Here is a 15,246-nt window from a genome sequence, read left to right on the forward strand (position 1 = left end):
TTAAGCAATTTACCGATAAACTGTTTTTTTAAAAATAACGTAAGTTTAATTTGTTGTTAACGTTGATTAAACATCTTAGTGATTTTTTTTTAATTTTAAATTGCTGTTTTCATTTATTAAACGTATTAGTGTTTTTTTATTTAAATTTTAAATTGTTCTTTACATTAATTAAACATCTTAGTGTTTTTCTTTAATTTTTAACTTGTCGTTTACATTGATTAAACATCTTAGTATTTTTCTTTAAATTTTAACTTGTTGTTTACATTGATTAAACGTTTTTTTTTCTTCTTTAAGTTTTAAATAGTTGTTTACATTGATTAAACTTATTTGATTTTTTTCTTTACAATTTAAATTGTTGTTTACATTGATTAAACGTATTAGTTCTTTTCATTAAATTTTAAATTGTTGTTTACATTGATTAAACGTATTTGTTTTTTTTTTACATTACAAATTGTTGTTTACCATGATTAAGAGTATTAGTTTTTTTCTTTAATTTTAAATAAAAGTTTTATAGTTTACTAATAATGAGTTACGCCCTGGTCATAATAAACCCTGATAGTAAAAAAAATTATGGTAAACCACTAAGGTTGGTAAACGGCCAAATTGTAGAAACTTAAACTATACATATCAAAATTGTATAGTTTCTCCTTTGACAAACAACATGATCCGATAAATATTGTTATAATATCACAATCTCAAATTTTAAAGTAACAATTTCCAAGTCAGCACTAGTTTGGAGAAGATGGACACTTCTACTACCCACCAATGTTTGTAAAATTTGTATATTTTGTTATTTTTAGATTACAAGTAATATTTAAAGATACACATTTCTAACTATGGTTGGGATCAATTCTTTATATATGTAAATGAAGTGTACAGGGTTGAATAAACAACACTGTTTAAACAATCCCCAAAACATATCTAAACCAGTAACAAATATATAAATGCTCCTTCTTGTATTTGTGACTTAAACTTCAACATAATACTTAATAGTCTGGTTAAACAACATAATATCTAACCCTATTTTCAAAACTAAATTGTTGGTCTACATGAATATATTTTTTTTAATTGGTGGAAAAACATAATGTAAAGTTTAGGTAAATGTTATTGAATTATAATTGATGTTGTTCATCAAGTTATACTATATTGTATTGCAGATGTTTGCCCACCAAACAAGTGTGAAGTGGTTCAATTCATGGTTCAATCCTAGGAGCTATAATAAAGTTAAGGTAAATTTTGTTTTTATTGTAATTTAATTTATCAAAAGCTCCTATACAACACATATGTTCCTTAATATAATCTTGTTTTTCATTTAAGTTGTGCTGTTCTAAATATCATCACAATATAAATATTTCATCAAAAGTTTTAAAGCAAAATTAAGGATTATTTACTATTATATAACTACACTATTTGTGTGCAAAGTTTGATTGGGTATAATAAATAATTGATTGACTTAAAAGTCAGATGGTAAAAAAAAAATTATTTTGAAATAGAGTTCCATTGTGGCAAATTTTAAAATGCAAAAATGAAATTAAATAAAGTCAAAGTTGACAAGCCTAATGAAATGCAGTAAATTTAATATAGTTTGTTAGTTTATATCAGTTTTATATTAGAACAGTACATCATATGTTTTTCTGTAAATACTCTTCCAATTATTTGTCACCATATTTAAACAAACATCCATTAATAGTGGGTGGAATGTACTTAGTATTTTATTTTTTCTCACCATATTATATTTTGATTGTTTCCTTTTGAGACTAGCTCTGACTTGGTAAGTATTCTACCAATTATTGCATGAGTTGGCTTTTTTTAGTTCTCACTTCTAGTTTTTATTTGTTAAAAGTTTGAAAGTGTTTCTAATAAAAAGTTTTTTGAAGAGTGAAACAACTTTTTGTTTTAATAAGATAGTGTAAAATAATAAAGTCCCCCTTATTATTTATGATTGGTTTATGTAAACTACATTATCTATTTAAATTTTCAAGTATGTGACATCCAAAAACAAAAGTTTTTTTTTCACAAGTAATTAATATAATTTGTATAAATAATCATTATGTTTTGGAAATTTAAATTATGTGGTTGCATTAAAAATATTTTTAGAAATATCCAGACTGGTATTAATACCATGTTAATACATTTGTTTTTTTTTTTTGCCTACTTCAGTATAACAAGTCTTTATTTTTCTTAAGTAATTAAGTACTACTACTTGATTAACATAATTTTTTCACTATTTGTTGTTTTTAATTTAATATGAGGCTAATTGATAAGTTTTTAGTCACTCAGATTAGGTTGGCTTCAATGCTTCAAAAGCCTGTCATAGATAAGTTATTGCTTTAATATATTTGATGTTTATATAGGTAATTTAAAGATTAAAGTTTTAAGGGTACAAGTGTTGATTATAACTTGTTATATTTTCTACATTTTATATGTGTTGACAGGTTTTGACAACTTTAGAATGTGCAAGGATCTTAAGGAAATTTTGAGCAATGATGCACATGAATCATCTGTAATCACACAACAACTGGACCTCAACCCAGGAAAGTCTCTAACTGCTCACTTAGGGCAGTAACAAGGTTAATGTGTTATAGTTCTTGCTTTTGTACTAATAGCTACAATAAATCATATATAGTTAAATTTAAAGAAAGTAAAGGTGACAACGATATCTAAATTTAATTAAACTCATTCAGTGATGTTTATAAGTGATGCAGTTTATATTTAATGTTCATTTTTGACCTAATAACTGGAATAGAATCTAGTAATGCTTTTAACTCAACAGAATGTTTAAAATATTGCTGGTAAAAATTATCATTATTGTTAATTTTAAATAAATTTATCATTATAACTTTTCATTTAACATAAAAATTAGTGTGGTCATTACAAGTAAAAAGTAAAATTTAACAAAAAAACTTTAAACTTGGTATAAAGAATAATGAACATAAGCTAAGAATGTTTTTTTAGGATGTGATATAGTTTATTAAATAATTAATTAAATATTTAAAATATTGTTACAACAAAATTAGATTTACTCTTTTTGTTAGTACATCACTTTGAGTATTATGATGGTTTTAAATGTTAAAGTTTGGCCAAAAGAAAATTTTTTTGTATTCCAATGTTTTTCTTAAACTCAAGGTTTTTTAGTTTATCTAAAAATAATAGAAATAAACAAAAGGCTATGATTAAATTAAATAGTAGAACATACTCGATTATTTTTGCCCATTCACAATTTTATACAAAATATTATAAAAAAGCTTGATGACAACTTACCTTAAAAAATTATTGTTTCCTAAGATATTAGCAAGTTTCCCACTAAAATTAAAAATAAAAAGGAATTTTTTTTAAAATCTAGCATACTCATATCAAAATAACAACAAATTTATATTAAACAAACATGTTTTCAAGGTATGTATAGTAAAATATGTCATCAACCGTTTATAAGCACAACCTTAATAAGAAATTTACGAAAGTTCGAAGGTTTTGAGCTTAATTTTAGTTAAACTAACAAAATTTTAAATAAATTGTATTTAACATGAAAAATTAAAAAATCCGCTAGGTGGCGCCACGGAGTTTTTTAAACCCAAATATTAAGATTTAAAAAATAGTTTAAACTACATTTGTGCGTTTTTCTGTCACTGTTTTGGCTTTTAAACCTTAATAATCAACCAGAAAAACTTTTACAACAAAAATTTTCTTATATTTTTCGATTTTTTCTAGGGGTTTTCAGAATATTGCAAACTTTTAAAGATTTGTAGGGAAGTTGGAACCCTGTATTGGTTTTAGCTAAATGTGGTGATTAATGTCAATGTTAAAGATTTTTAAAGAATCAAACACTATAAACAAATGAAAATACAAAAGCAGATGTTATTCAACCCATTATAATTTCACAGAGCTGTCTTCATGTATTAATAGTTAACACCTTTTTTTGTAGACTATAATACAAAGTTTGTATGTTGATAAATTGTGATTCAATGCAAGACCCACAATTTAAACTCAAATGTCTTGAGACTGGAAAATATTTAGCAGTTTAGATTATATTTTTTAGCTTGAATACATATACCTTGTTTATGTAAAAATTTTAAGTTGTAATGGTGTAAAATGGGTTATAACACATACAAAAACTTACAAAGTCTGGTGTCCCTGAAAAGGAATTTAATAGTAATTCAACACTTCGCACCTAATGACTTAACCCTGTAATCATCGTGAGTTAAATCTTACCCTATATACAATAAAAGCTCTTTGACAGTAATAATAACCTTTAAGCACAATGTTCTAGTACACATGAGTCTAATGTTAATTTCTGAATAAATGGAGGTTTGGACTCTATAAACGGAAGCTATAAGAGCTTTCAACTCCACTAACTGAAAGACTATGTAAGCTGAAAGGGCAAAGGTTTTACTTGTCAGCAGTGGTGATACAGATATAATATAACATACTGTTAATATGTGTTGTAAAACTGCTTGTTATGTATTTATTTATTAGTAGCTATTCTTTATTAGTGAAATTATTCAAACCAAAAACAAACCAGTTTGTTGCAGTTAAAAATCATACCTATTACCCCAAATTAGACTTATTACTACGAATTTATAACACATTTTTTCCTATTTGTTTTTTATATTAATTAAAGCCCAAAAAGTAATAAAAGTATTAATCATCAAATAAAATTAAATGATAGGTTTATGTATTAGGGCTTACACCTGATAGTAAGAATATTTTTAAATTGAATCTTTTAAACAGGATATCCGTGAAGCTCTCACTTTGAGTGAAGGTCAGTAGACGGATCCCCAGAGTGATTGGTCTTTACGAGTCAATTCCTCTTCCCACTCTGAATGCATCATCCGCAAGGTAATTTCTACATAGTATGTTTGAAAATCATTCGTTTGTACTTGTGATTGTTTTTAAACTTATAGTGAATAAGTTTAACAAACAAGAAGCCATGTTGTAATAACAAATAGTTTTTTTAACGCCTTAACACAAATTTAAAAACATAAATCTCTAGTTTTACAAGTTCTGAGGAAAATAAATTGTCCTATTTAGTTAACTAATGCTATTCAATAATAAAATACAAAAAGTTGATCGATTTAATAAAAGTAATACAAACATATTGATATATTAAACTAAACAAAGTGGTCATCTTGCTTGTGAATTGTTTTTTGAAATGTTGTTCTAAAGTCTTGTAATAATACATTTTGTAACATTTTAAACTTCCTTGATTATTTTTTGAACGTATGTATTTTAGGAAGCGTTTTTAAAGTTTACCTTAAGTATATATCATTGTTGACTTACTATTTAGTAACTAATTTAACAAACTTTGAACATTTTTTTTGTATTTTATTACTGTAAAGTAACCATTTTTTACCAGTTTCTTATGTATTTTCTAGCCAAACCATAAACAGAACAAAATAAAGTCCATAATTGTTTGATGCTCAAATATATGCTTGTTTTAAAGAGCTCGGTTTTATTATTTTGAATTAAACAAATAATCAATTTTGATCAATTAACTATTGCGAAACACATCTATCAGGGTTAGCTAAAAACATCTGGAAATTGAACAAAAGTTACTGGAATTTTATCATCAATTCTTACAAATAAACAATGAATTTCTGAAGTCTTTGTTATACAACAATGTTTATTTAACATCATAAACTTAAATTTTTAAAAACCACATTCAAAGTAGCACTACAGTATCTCTTCATTAACGTTATTAAATTTAATGCATTCCTTACCTTGAAATTTATGTCATACTCAAGGTGGAAAAAAAACTTGTATTTTCAAAACCTGAAAAAACCTTTGACAACCCTGAGATATGCTCAAATGATTAATAGGTTAAAGGCAATTTTGAAATAGTTAATGATAAACTGCTTGATAAAAATGTGAATGAAGTGTAGCGTTAGTAGATAAGTTTGTTAGTAAAAGCTAATTATTTTTTTCAAACAGAATGACATCACAGCCGGAGACGGAACGATGAAGGAAGGGGAGATTCGGAAATAGTGCGGATCGGATAACTTATTTATAAACATTTGAATAAACTTTTTGCATTTAAATTGTGTTTACTTTGTCATAATTAAATAGATTAAGACAAAAAATTAATACTTGGGTGTAGTGAAATTTTTTTTATTATTCTGCATTTTCTGTTATTTAGTAATTTCCTTTATTTACATGGTATAATGTCTTAAGTTTAAGCCCAATAACAGCTTTTTTTTTAATGAAAACATAAAGCGCATAAAATAATTGGATTTATATAACCGTTCAATTCGTACACCAGTTAGATACAGTTTAGTCTTGTCCAGTACAAGTTTATATAAGGACAGTTTAATTCAACTTGACGACTATGAGTATGTCTTTAAAAATTTTTTTTAAATCCCCACCTGAATATTAATAGAAACTAAATGTATTATCACCGTCATAATCATAGAATGCTTATCACTTAGTAAAGTTGTTAATTGAAAGTTTCAAATTTTTTTTTGTAAGAAAGTTAATATATTTTCATACTAGTTGCCTTGTTACAAGTATAATATTTGGCAACTTATTATCACTGTTGTTCGATTTTAGATCTATATATAATTTATATGTTGCACAAATACTATTTTTCTCGATAGCCGGGTGTGTGGTTATCGTGTAAAATACACTTCTTGTAACATATATAATAATCTTCTGATCTAGTTGCACTTAAAAACCACTAAGCTAAACCCTTTTTCCTTATAATAAATATAAGCTAATTTTACTGATTTAAAACAAAAATTTTAAGTTTATTATAAATGTGATTATTTAGAGTTTCTGTATCAAACAGAAAACTTAATTCAACCGGCGTAAGCATTACGACGACGCCCTAAGAACCAATTTCAAAATATCGACAAAGTCCGGAGCCAGGACACCGAAGGTGTCCGCCAGCGTAGGACTTCGTCGATATTTTGAAATTGGTTCGCTACCCTCTATAATATTTTATACTTTCACATTAGGGAATTTCCCAAAAATTTAGATAAATGTACGCTCCAAAAATAAATTTCAAAGTTAACAAAAAATGAACATTTTCAACAGTTTTTAATCGAGTCTTTTAGCCATCATGTTATAAATAGTCAAATCAGATAGAACACCGGTTTTTAGTCAGTTAGTTCCTAAAAGTGTAGTAATAAATAAATTGCGAAAGAATAGCAAACTCGTTGACTTAATTTGATTAAACAGAATTTTTTTAAATTGTTTTTTTACACATATGCCTACCACCACATGTAAAGTTGTGAAAATGTTATTATAATAAACAATTTTTTAAATTTCACTCTAACTGACTAAAACAAATCTCTTATCTAACATGAGTAGCAAGTAACAATATAAATTGAACAAAAGTACAATTGATCAAGTCATACTTATGTTTAATTTATATTTTATTAAATGCTTAAAACAGCCTAAACCAGCTATACTTGAATATAAAGTATTCATAAGAGAAATCATATAGAATTAAAGCAAAAAGACAGTGGATTTTAAAATAGCTGCCTAGGCATAAAGCAATCATTTAAAAATATGCAAATACAATATCAAAATTAGAAACAATTGTAAGTTCAAAAGAGTAACAGTTGGAAAATATCTATAAATAACAGTTATCTAAGGTGGAAACAAAGAACTCAAGTAGTTCAACTTGTAGTTGCTTGAAATTTTAATGCTTGAAACTTTGATATTATTTCAAGTATTTTTAACACTATTGTTTTACATGTTTAAATAGAAATATTGATAGTATTAAATAATAATTAAAAGCTTAAAATAAGTTTGTACCTTTGTAGTTGCAGTTACAATAGAATAACACAACTTGTAACTGTTTAAATTTTCATCACACAAAAGTAAACATTTATTTGTCCAAAGATGTTAATTTATTAAAGTTAGAAAGTATTTTGTAAGATGGAAACAAAGAATTCAAACTTTACAACTTTTAAATAGCTTGAAACTGTAAAAATAATTTAACTGTTTTTCAACACTAATGTTTCATATGTTTGAATAGAAATATTGATGCTAAGAAGACATAATTCCGAACTTAGAAATAAGTTTCTTCCTAAACAGTTACAGTTATAACAAGAAGAAAAAAGCATGTAACTGATTGAAATTTCAACAGACAAAAGTAAAGAGTTGTTTGTCAAAAGATGTTGATAAAACACATATGTTCAACAGACAAAATTATTTGTTTAAAGAAGTTGATCGTATATCATCTAAAGCTTGCAACATGTACTAGCTCATTGATGTTTTCATATTAATTCATAATAACTTATTTTGTTTTTATAATTCATGCATTGTAAAAAAAGAACAAGAAAAATTGACAACAAAAAAATTATACCGTAAACTAGATGTGCTTACAACACAAGGTTTTCTAGAGAAATGATTCATATGAAAAATTAATATTCTTCCAAAATCTTATTTAATTGTTTACGTCACAAATAAAAACATAGTTTAGTTTATGCGCGGTCATATAAGCCCGCCTAATATTTATGCAAATTTTCCCTTTGTTAGAAATTTAAAAACGTATACCTTTTGATAGCTGAATTTTTTTTGATCTTTTATGTAAATTTTATTTTTTTAGTCTAAGCATTGTTTTTAAATTTACAGTGTTTTATTTTAAAAACAAATAATGCCACCATAAAACTTTCTTTAAAAACACTAACATAAAAACTGTTGTAACTTATTTAAACTTGAAAACTATCAAATAACTATAAAATATTTGTTACATTTTTTCACCGCTTTTATTTTGAAAAATATAAATGTTATAAACTTGCATCTGCATGCTAAATCTTATTTTTAATTCATGTTTAAAATAGGTTTTGTTAATTTCAGTTAAACTGCTTAGTAAATTTTAATAAAGTTAGTGAAAGCTTTGAGACGTGTTTGGTACCTAAAACCGAAAATTTGGCAGTTTTCGGAGGTGAATAAAAAGTATTTAGATTGAATTTTTTCGAATTATCAGATAAGTAATTGCTCTCAGAGTTTGCATTTATGCTAGATGTGCTTGGACATATGAACGAACTGAACATCAAACTAAAGGCGAAGAGTACTTTTACATTGAAATGTACTCTTTAGTCAAGACATACATGTTAAAATCAAAACTATTTCCTTGCCATCTCAATAATAAAAACTTGACGCATTTTGTAACACTTGCATTTGTTGTTAATTTTTTGTGAACAATCATAATTAGTGTAAAGTAGTAGTGTAATTAGTGTTAAGTTGAAGTTTATAAATGCAAGTTACTGAATTTTAAAACCAGATAGATTTAAAATTGTTTTTTGACAAAGTTATAGTTTAGAAAAAAAATATTTATAGGTAGCTAAGAATAAACAAAACTTTTTCATATTAAAAAAATATTTAAATAAAAACAAAACACATATACTTAATGTTTTTTTAATTTTGGAAAAGTTACGTTTAAATTTTTTTAATAATTAAAATATTTTAATAATATTGAACTAAATTTAGTAAAATTATATTTTTAAAATTACGAAAATTAAAATGTGAATGCTTGTAACCTTAAATTATCTATTTTAATTTCACAACTTTATTCATGATATCTGGTAAAAATGCAACTAGTAACAAAACAATAAAAAGTTCAGATAATTAGTATTTTTAACGTAATAATTTGTAATGTAATATTAATGTAAACAAAAAATAAAATTTTAAATCACAAAAAAATTATTACTTATTGTTGCATGTGTACTTAAAAATCAAGCTGGAAATATTCTCTTAGACTTTTATTAGGAATTAGAAAACTTACAAAAAAATTTATAAATAAAATTAATAAAAAAAGGATGTAAAAACCACACAAACATAATATTCAAAAATTGAAACCTAAATATACCTTATAAATTTATTTGCGAAAAAAATGTAAATCACTATTTAAGATTTTGTTGTGTAGCATTATATTTTGGTTTTACAATATATATATAAATATGCATGTATGTATTAAAAAAGTTATATAAATACTTAAACTAACAAGACATGAGCTTTGAAGTCGAAATAAAAGCTAAGAAATAAGGCGAGCAGAAAAAGATTGTTCTTATACTTTGTCTGAAAACTCAAGCTGTGGTATGGCTGTGCAAGAAAACCAATAAATATCTTTCATACTTTCGAATATTTCTTCGGATAATTCTTTCTTTTCTACATCATAAGATGAAAGTTTCTTCTGACTTAACGAGTACACCTTATTCCCCATAGAAAACAATCCTGATACCGCAAAACCTTCTGTGTCCATGTAACTCAAATTCAATTTATCAAATTTATTATTAGTAGAGTCAAAAACTTCAAGTACCTCACCATATCCACACACAAACATTTTGTTTTTATTTGTAACTAAGCAGTGAGAATGTCTACCTTTAACCATATTTGGCATAGATGACCATGTATTAGCAAAATAGTCATAAGACTCAACTGTGTTAGAACGTCTACGATCTTGATTTAAACCGCCAGATATAACAATTTTTCCTTCAAAAACAGTACAAGCTGCTTTTACTCTAGCATTGTTCATTTCAGTAATGGTCGTCCAGTAATTATTCTTTGTATTAAAACACATGCAAGAGTCTATAACTTCGCTTACTTCGTTAAGACCTCCAAGTAAATATATTCCACTCATAAAAGCACAAACACTAAAACTTTTTTGGGCATCTTCAACATAAGTAATTTTCTGCCACTTATTCTTGGTCAAAGAATATTTTTCTACAAGCAAAGTTTTTTGACGAGTTTTGTCACGGCCACCAATAACATACACTTCACCTTGACAGTAAATCATTTGATGAAAGTATCGTTCTGTTTGCATGCGAGCTAGAACTTTTACGTCTTTAAGATTTTTACCGTTAATTTTTATCACACGGTTCTGTACTTTGAAAGTTCTGTTGAAATCATCAAGAATACCGCCACTTAGCATAACATCAAACAAATTTTGAGCACAACGTCTGTATGAAACAGTACTTTTAGGTTTTTTTTGATGAGCTTTTCTCATTTTTTCTGCAATTTCCACTTGTAATTTGGGTGATATTTGAATCAGAATACTGTTGATTATTTGAGACCCACTTGGTAACGAAAAAAAATTAACTTTTGATAAAAGAACTTTTGCAAACTTCTTTCTCTGTTCTTTATCATGACCCACCCAACTTTTAACTGCAAGCAACACTTCTAGTTCTGAAATGCAATTAAATGCAATTTAATTTAAATGCAATTAAAAAAAAACAAATAAAACATACGTAACAACTTATAAAACAATTTAAAAAAACAACACAACTGTTGCGTTGAACTTTAATAAGTTCCAATACATTATAAGACTATTTTGTCTTTAAAAAAATCTAGTAAGTTAAAGACTTGTTTTAAAATAAATTAAAAATAATTATGTAGTTCTTAACAGCATTATATTATATAACAAAATAAAGCATATACAAACTATAAGTGTACAAAATAAGCTTAAATATGCGAATTAAAATAAACTTTAAGCAATTTACCGATAAACTGTTTTTTTTTTAAATAACGTAAGTTTAATTTGTTGTTAACGTTGATTAAACATCTTAGTGATTTTTTTTAATTTTAAATTGCTGTTTTCATTTATTAAACGTATTAGTGTTTTTTTATTTAAATTTTAAATTGTTCTTTACATTAATTAAACATCTTTGTGTTTTTCTTTAATTTTTAACTTGTTGTTTACATTGATTAAACATCTTAGTGTTTTTCTTTAAATTTTAACTTGTTGTTTACATTGATTAAACGTATTAGTTTTTTTATTTAAACTTTAAATTGTTCTTTACATTGATTAAACATCTTAGTGTTTTTCTTTAAATTTTAACTTGTTGTTTACATTGATTAAACTTTTTTTTTTCTTTAAGTTTTAAATAGTTGTTTACATTGATTAAACTTATTTGATTTTTTTCTTTACAATTTAAATTGTTGTTTACATTGATTAAACGTATTAGTTCTTATCATTAAATTTTAAATTGTTGTTTACATTGATTAAACGTATTTGTTTTTTTTCTTTACATTACAAATTGTTGTTTACCATGATTAAGAGTATTAGTTTTTTTCTTTAATTTTAAATAAAAGTTTTATAGTTTACCAATAATGAGTTACGCCCTGGTCATAATAAACCCTGATAGTAAAAAAAATTATGGTAAACCACTAAGGTTGGTAAACAGCCAAATTGTAGAAACTTAAACTATACATATCATAGTTGTATAGTTTCTCCTTTGACAAACAACATGATCCGATAAATATTGTTATAATATCACAATCTATAATTTTAAAGTAACAATTTCCAAGTCAGCACTAGTTTGGAGAAGATGGACACTTCTACTACCCACCAAAGTTTGTAAAATTTGTATATTTTGTTATTTTTAGATTACAAGTAATATTTAAAGATACACATTTCTAACTATGGTTGGGATCAATTCTTTATATATGTAAATGAAGTGTACAGGGTTGAATAAACAACACTGTTTAAACAATCCCCAAAACATATCTAAACCAGTAACAAATATATAAATGCTCCTTCTTGTATTTGTGACTTAAACTTCAACCTAATACTTAGTAGTCTGGTTAAACAACATAATATCTAACCCTATTTTCAAAACTAAATTGTTGGTCTACATGAATATATTTTTTTTAATTGGTGGAAAAACATAATGTAAAGTTTAGGTAAATGTTATTGAATTATAATTTGTGTTGTTCATCAAGTTGTACTATATTGTATTGCAGATGTTTGCCCACCAAACAAGTGTGAAGTGGTTCAATTCATGGTTCAATCCTAGGAGCTATAATAAAGTTAAGGTAAATTTTGTTTTTATTGTAATTTAATATGTCAAAAGCTCCTATACAACACATATGTTCCTTAATATAATCTTGTTTTTCATTTAAGTTGTGCTGTTCTAAATATCATGACAATATAAATATTTCCTCAAAAGTTTTAAAGCAAAATTAAGGATTATTTACTATTATATAACTAAACTATTTGTGTGCAAAGTTTGATTGGGTATAATAAATAATTGTTTGACTTAAAAGTCAGATGGTAAATAAAAATTTATTTTGAAATAGAGTTCCATTGTGGCAAATTTTAAAATGCAAAAATGAAATTAAATAAAGTCAAACTTGACAAGCCTAATGAAATGCAGTAAATTTAATATAGTTTGTTAGTCTATATCAGTTTTATATTAGAACAGTACATCATATGTTTTTCTGTAAATACTCTTCCAATTATTTGTCACCATATTTAAACAAACATTCATTAATAGTGGGTGGAATGTACTTAGTATTTTTTTTTTTCATCATATTATATTTTGATTGTTTCCTTTTGAGACTAGCTCTGACTTGGTAAGTATTCTACCAATTATTGCATGAGTTGGCTTTTTTTAGTTCTCACAGCTAGTTTTTATTTGTTAAAAGTTTGCAAGTGTTTCTAATAAAAAGTTTTTTGAAGAGTGAAACAACTTTTTGTTTTAATAAGATAGTGTAAGATAATAAAGTCCCCCTTATTATTTATGATTGGTTTATGTAAACTACATTATCTATTTAAATTTTCAAGTATGTGACATCCAAAAACAAAAGTTTTTTTTTTCACAAGTAATTAATATAACTTGTATAAATAATCATTATGTTTAGGAAATTTAAATTATGTGGTTGCATTAGAAATATTTTTAGAAATATCCAGACTGGTATTAATACCATGTTAATACATTTGGTAATTTTTTTTTGTGTACTTTGTTATAACAAGTCTTTATTTTTCTTAAGTAATTAAATATTACTACTTGATTAACATAATTTTTTCACTATTTATTGTTTTTAATTTAACATGAGGCTAATTGATAAGTTTTTAGTCACTCAGATTAGGTTGGCTTCAATGCTACAAAAGCCTGTCATAGATAAGCCGTGGTATTAAAAAAAACAAAATTGTTTGTCTCTTTTATTGCTTTAACATATTTTATGTTTATATAAGTAATTTAAAAAATAAAGTTTTAAGGTTACAAGTGTTGATTATAACTTGTTACATTTTCTACATCTTATATGTGTTGACAGGTTTTGACAACTTTAGAATGTGCAAGGATCTTGAGGAAATTTTGAGCAATGATGCACATGAATCATCTGTAATCACACAACAACTGGACCTCAACCCAGGAAGGTCTCTAACTGCTCACTTAGGGCAGTAACAAGGTAAATATGTTATAGTTCTGACAATATTATCTAAATTGAATTAAACTCATTCAGTGATGTTTATAAGTGATGTAGTTTATAATTCATGTTCATTTTTGACCTAATAACTGGAATAGAATCTAGTAATGCTTTTAACTCAACAGAATGTTTAAAATATTGCTGGTAAAAATTATCATTATTGTTAATTTTAAATAAATATATCATTATAATTTTTCATTTAACATAAAAATTAGTGTGGTCTTTACAAGTAAAAAGTAAAATTTAACAAAAAAATTTTAAACTTGGTTTAAAGACTAATGAACATAAGCTAAGAATGTTTTTTAGGATGTGATATAGTTTATTACATAATTAATTAAATATTTAAAATATTGATACAACAAAATTAAATTTACTCACTTTGTTAGTACATCACTATGAGTATTGTGATGGTTTTAAATGTTAAAGTTTGGCCAAAAGAAAATTTATTTGTATTCCAATGTTTTTCTTAAACTCAAGGTTTTTTAGTTTATCTAAAAATAATAGAAATAAACAAAAGGCTATGATTAAATTAAATAGTAGAACACACTTGATTATTTTTGCCCATCCACAATTTTATACAAAATATTATAAAAAAGCTTGATGACAACTTACCACTAAAAAATTATTGTTTCCTAAAATATTAGCAAGTTTCCCACTAAAATTAAAAAGAATAAGGAATTTTTTTTAAATCTAGCATACTCATATCAAAATAACAACGAATTTAAATAAAACAAACATGTTTTCAAGGTACGTATAGTAAAATATGTCATCAACCGTTTATAAGCACAACCTTAATAAGAAATTTACGAAAGTTCGAAGGTTTTGAGCTTAATTTTAGTTAAATTAGCAAAATTTTAAATAAATTGTATTTAACATGAAAAAGAAAAAAATCCGCTAGGTGGCGCAATGGAGTCAAAGTTTTTTACCCAAATATTAAGATTTAAAAAATAGTTTAAACTACATTTGTGCGTTTTTCTGTCACTGTTTTGGCTTTTGAACCTTAATAATTAACCAGAAAAACTTTTACTACAGGAATTTTCTTATATTTTTCGATTTTTTCTAGGGGTTTTCAGAATATTGCAAACTTTTAAA

The sequence above is a fragment of the Thalia democratica genome, chromosome 5, assembly GCF_965202585.1.
Source record: "Thalia democratica chromosome 5, ktThaDemo2.hap1.1, whole genome shotgun sequence".
NCBI lineage: Eukaryota > Metazoa > Chordata > Thaliacea > Salpida > Salpidae > Thalia > Thalia democratica.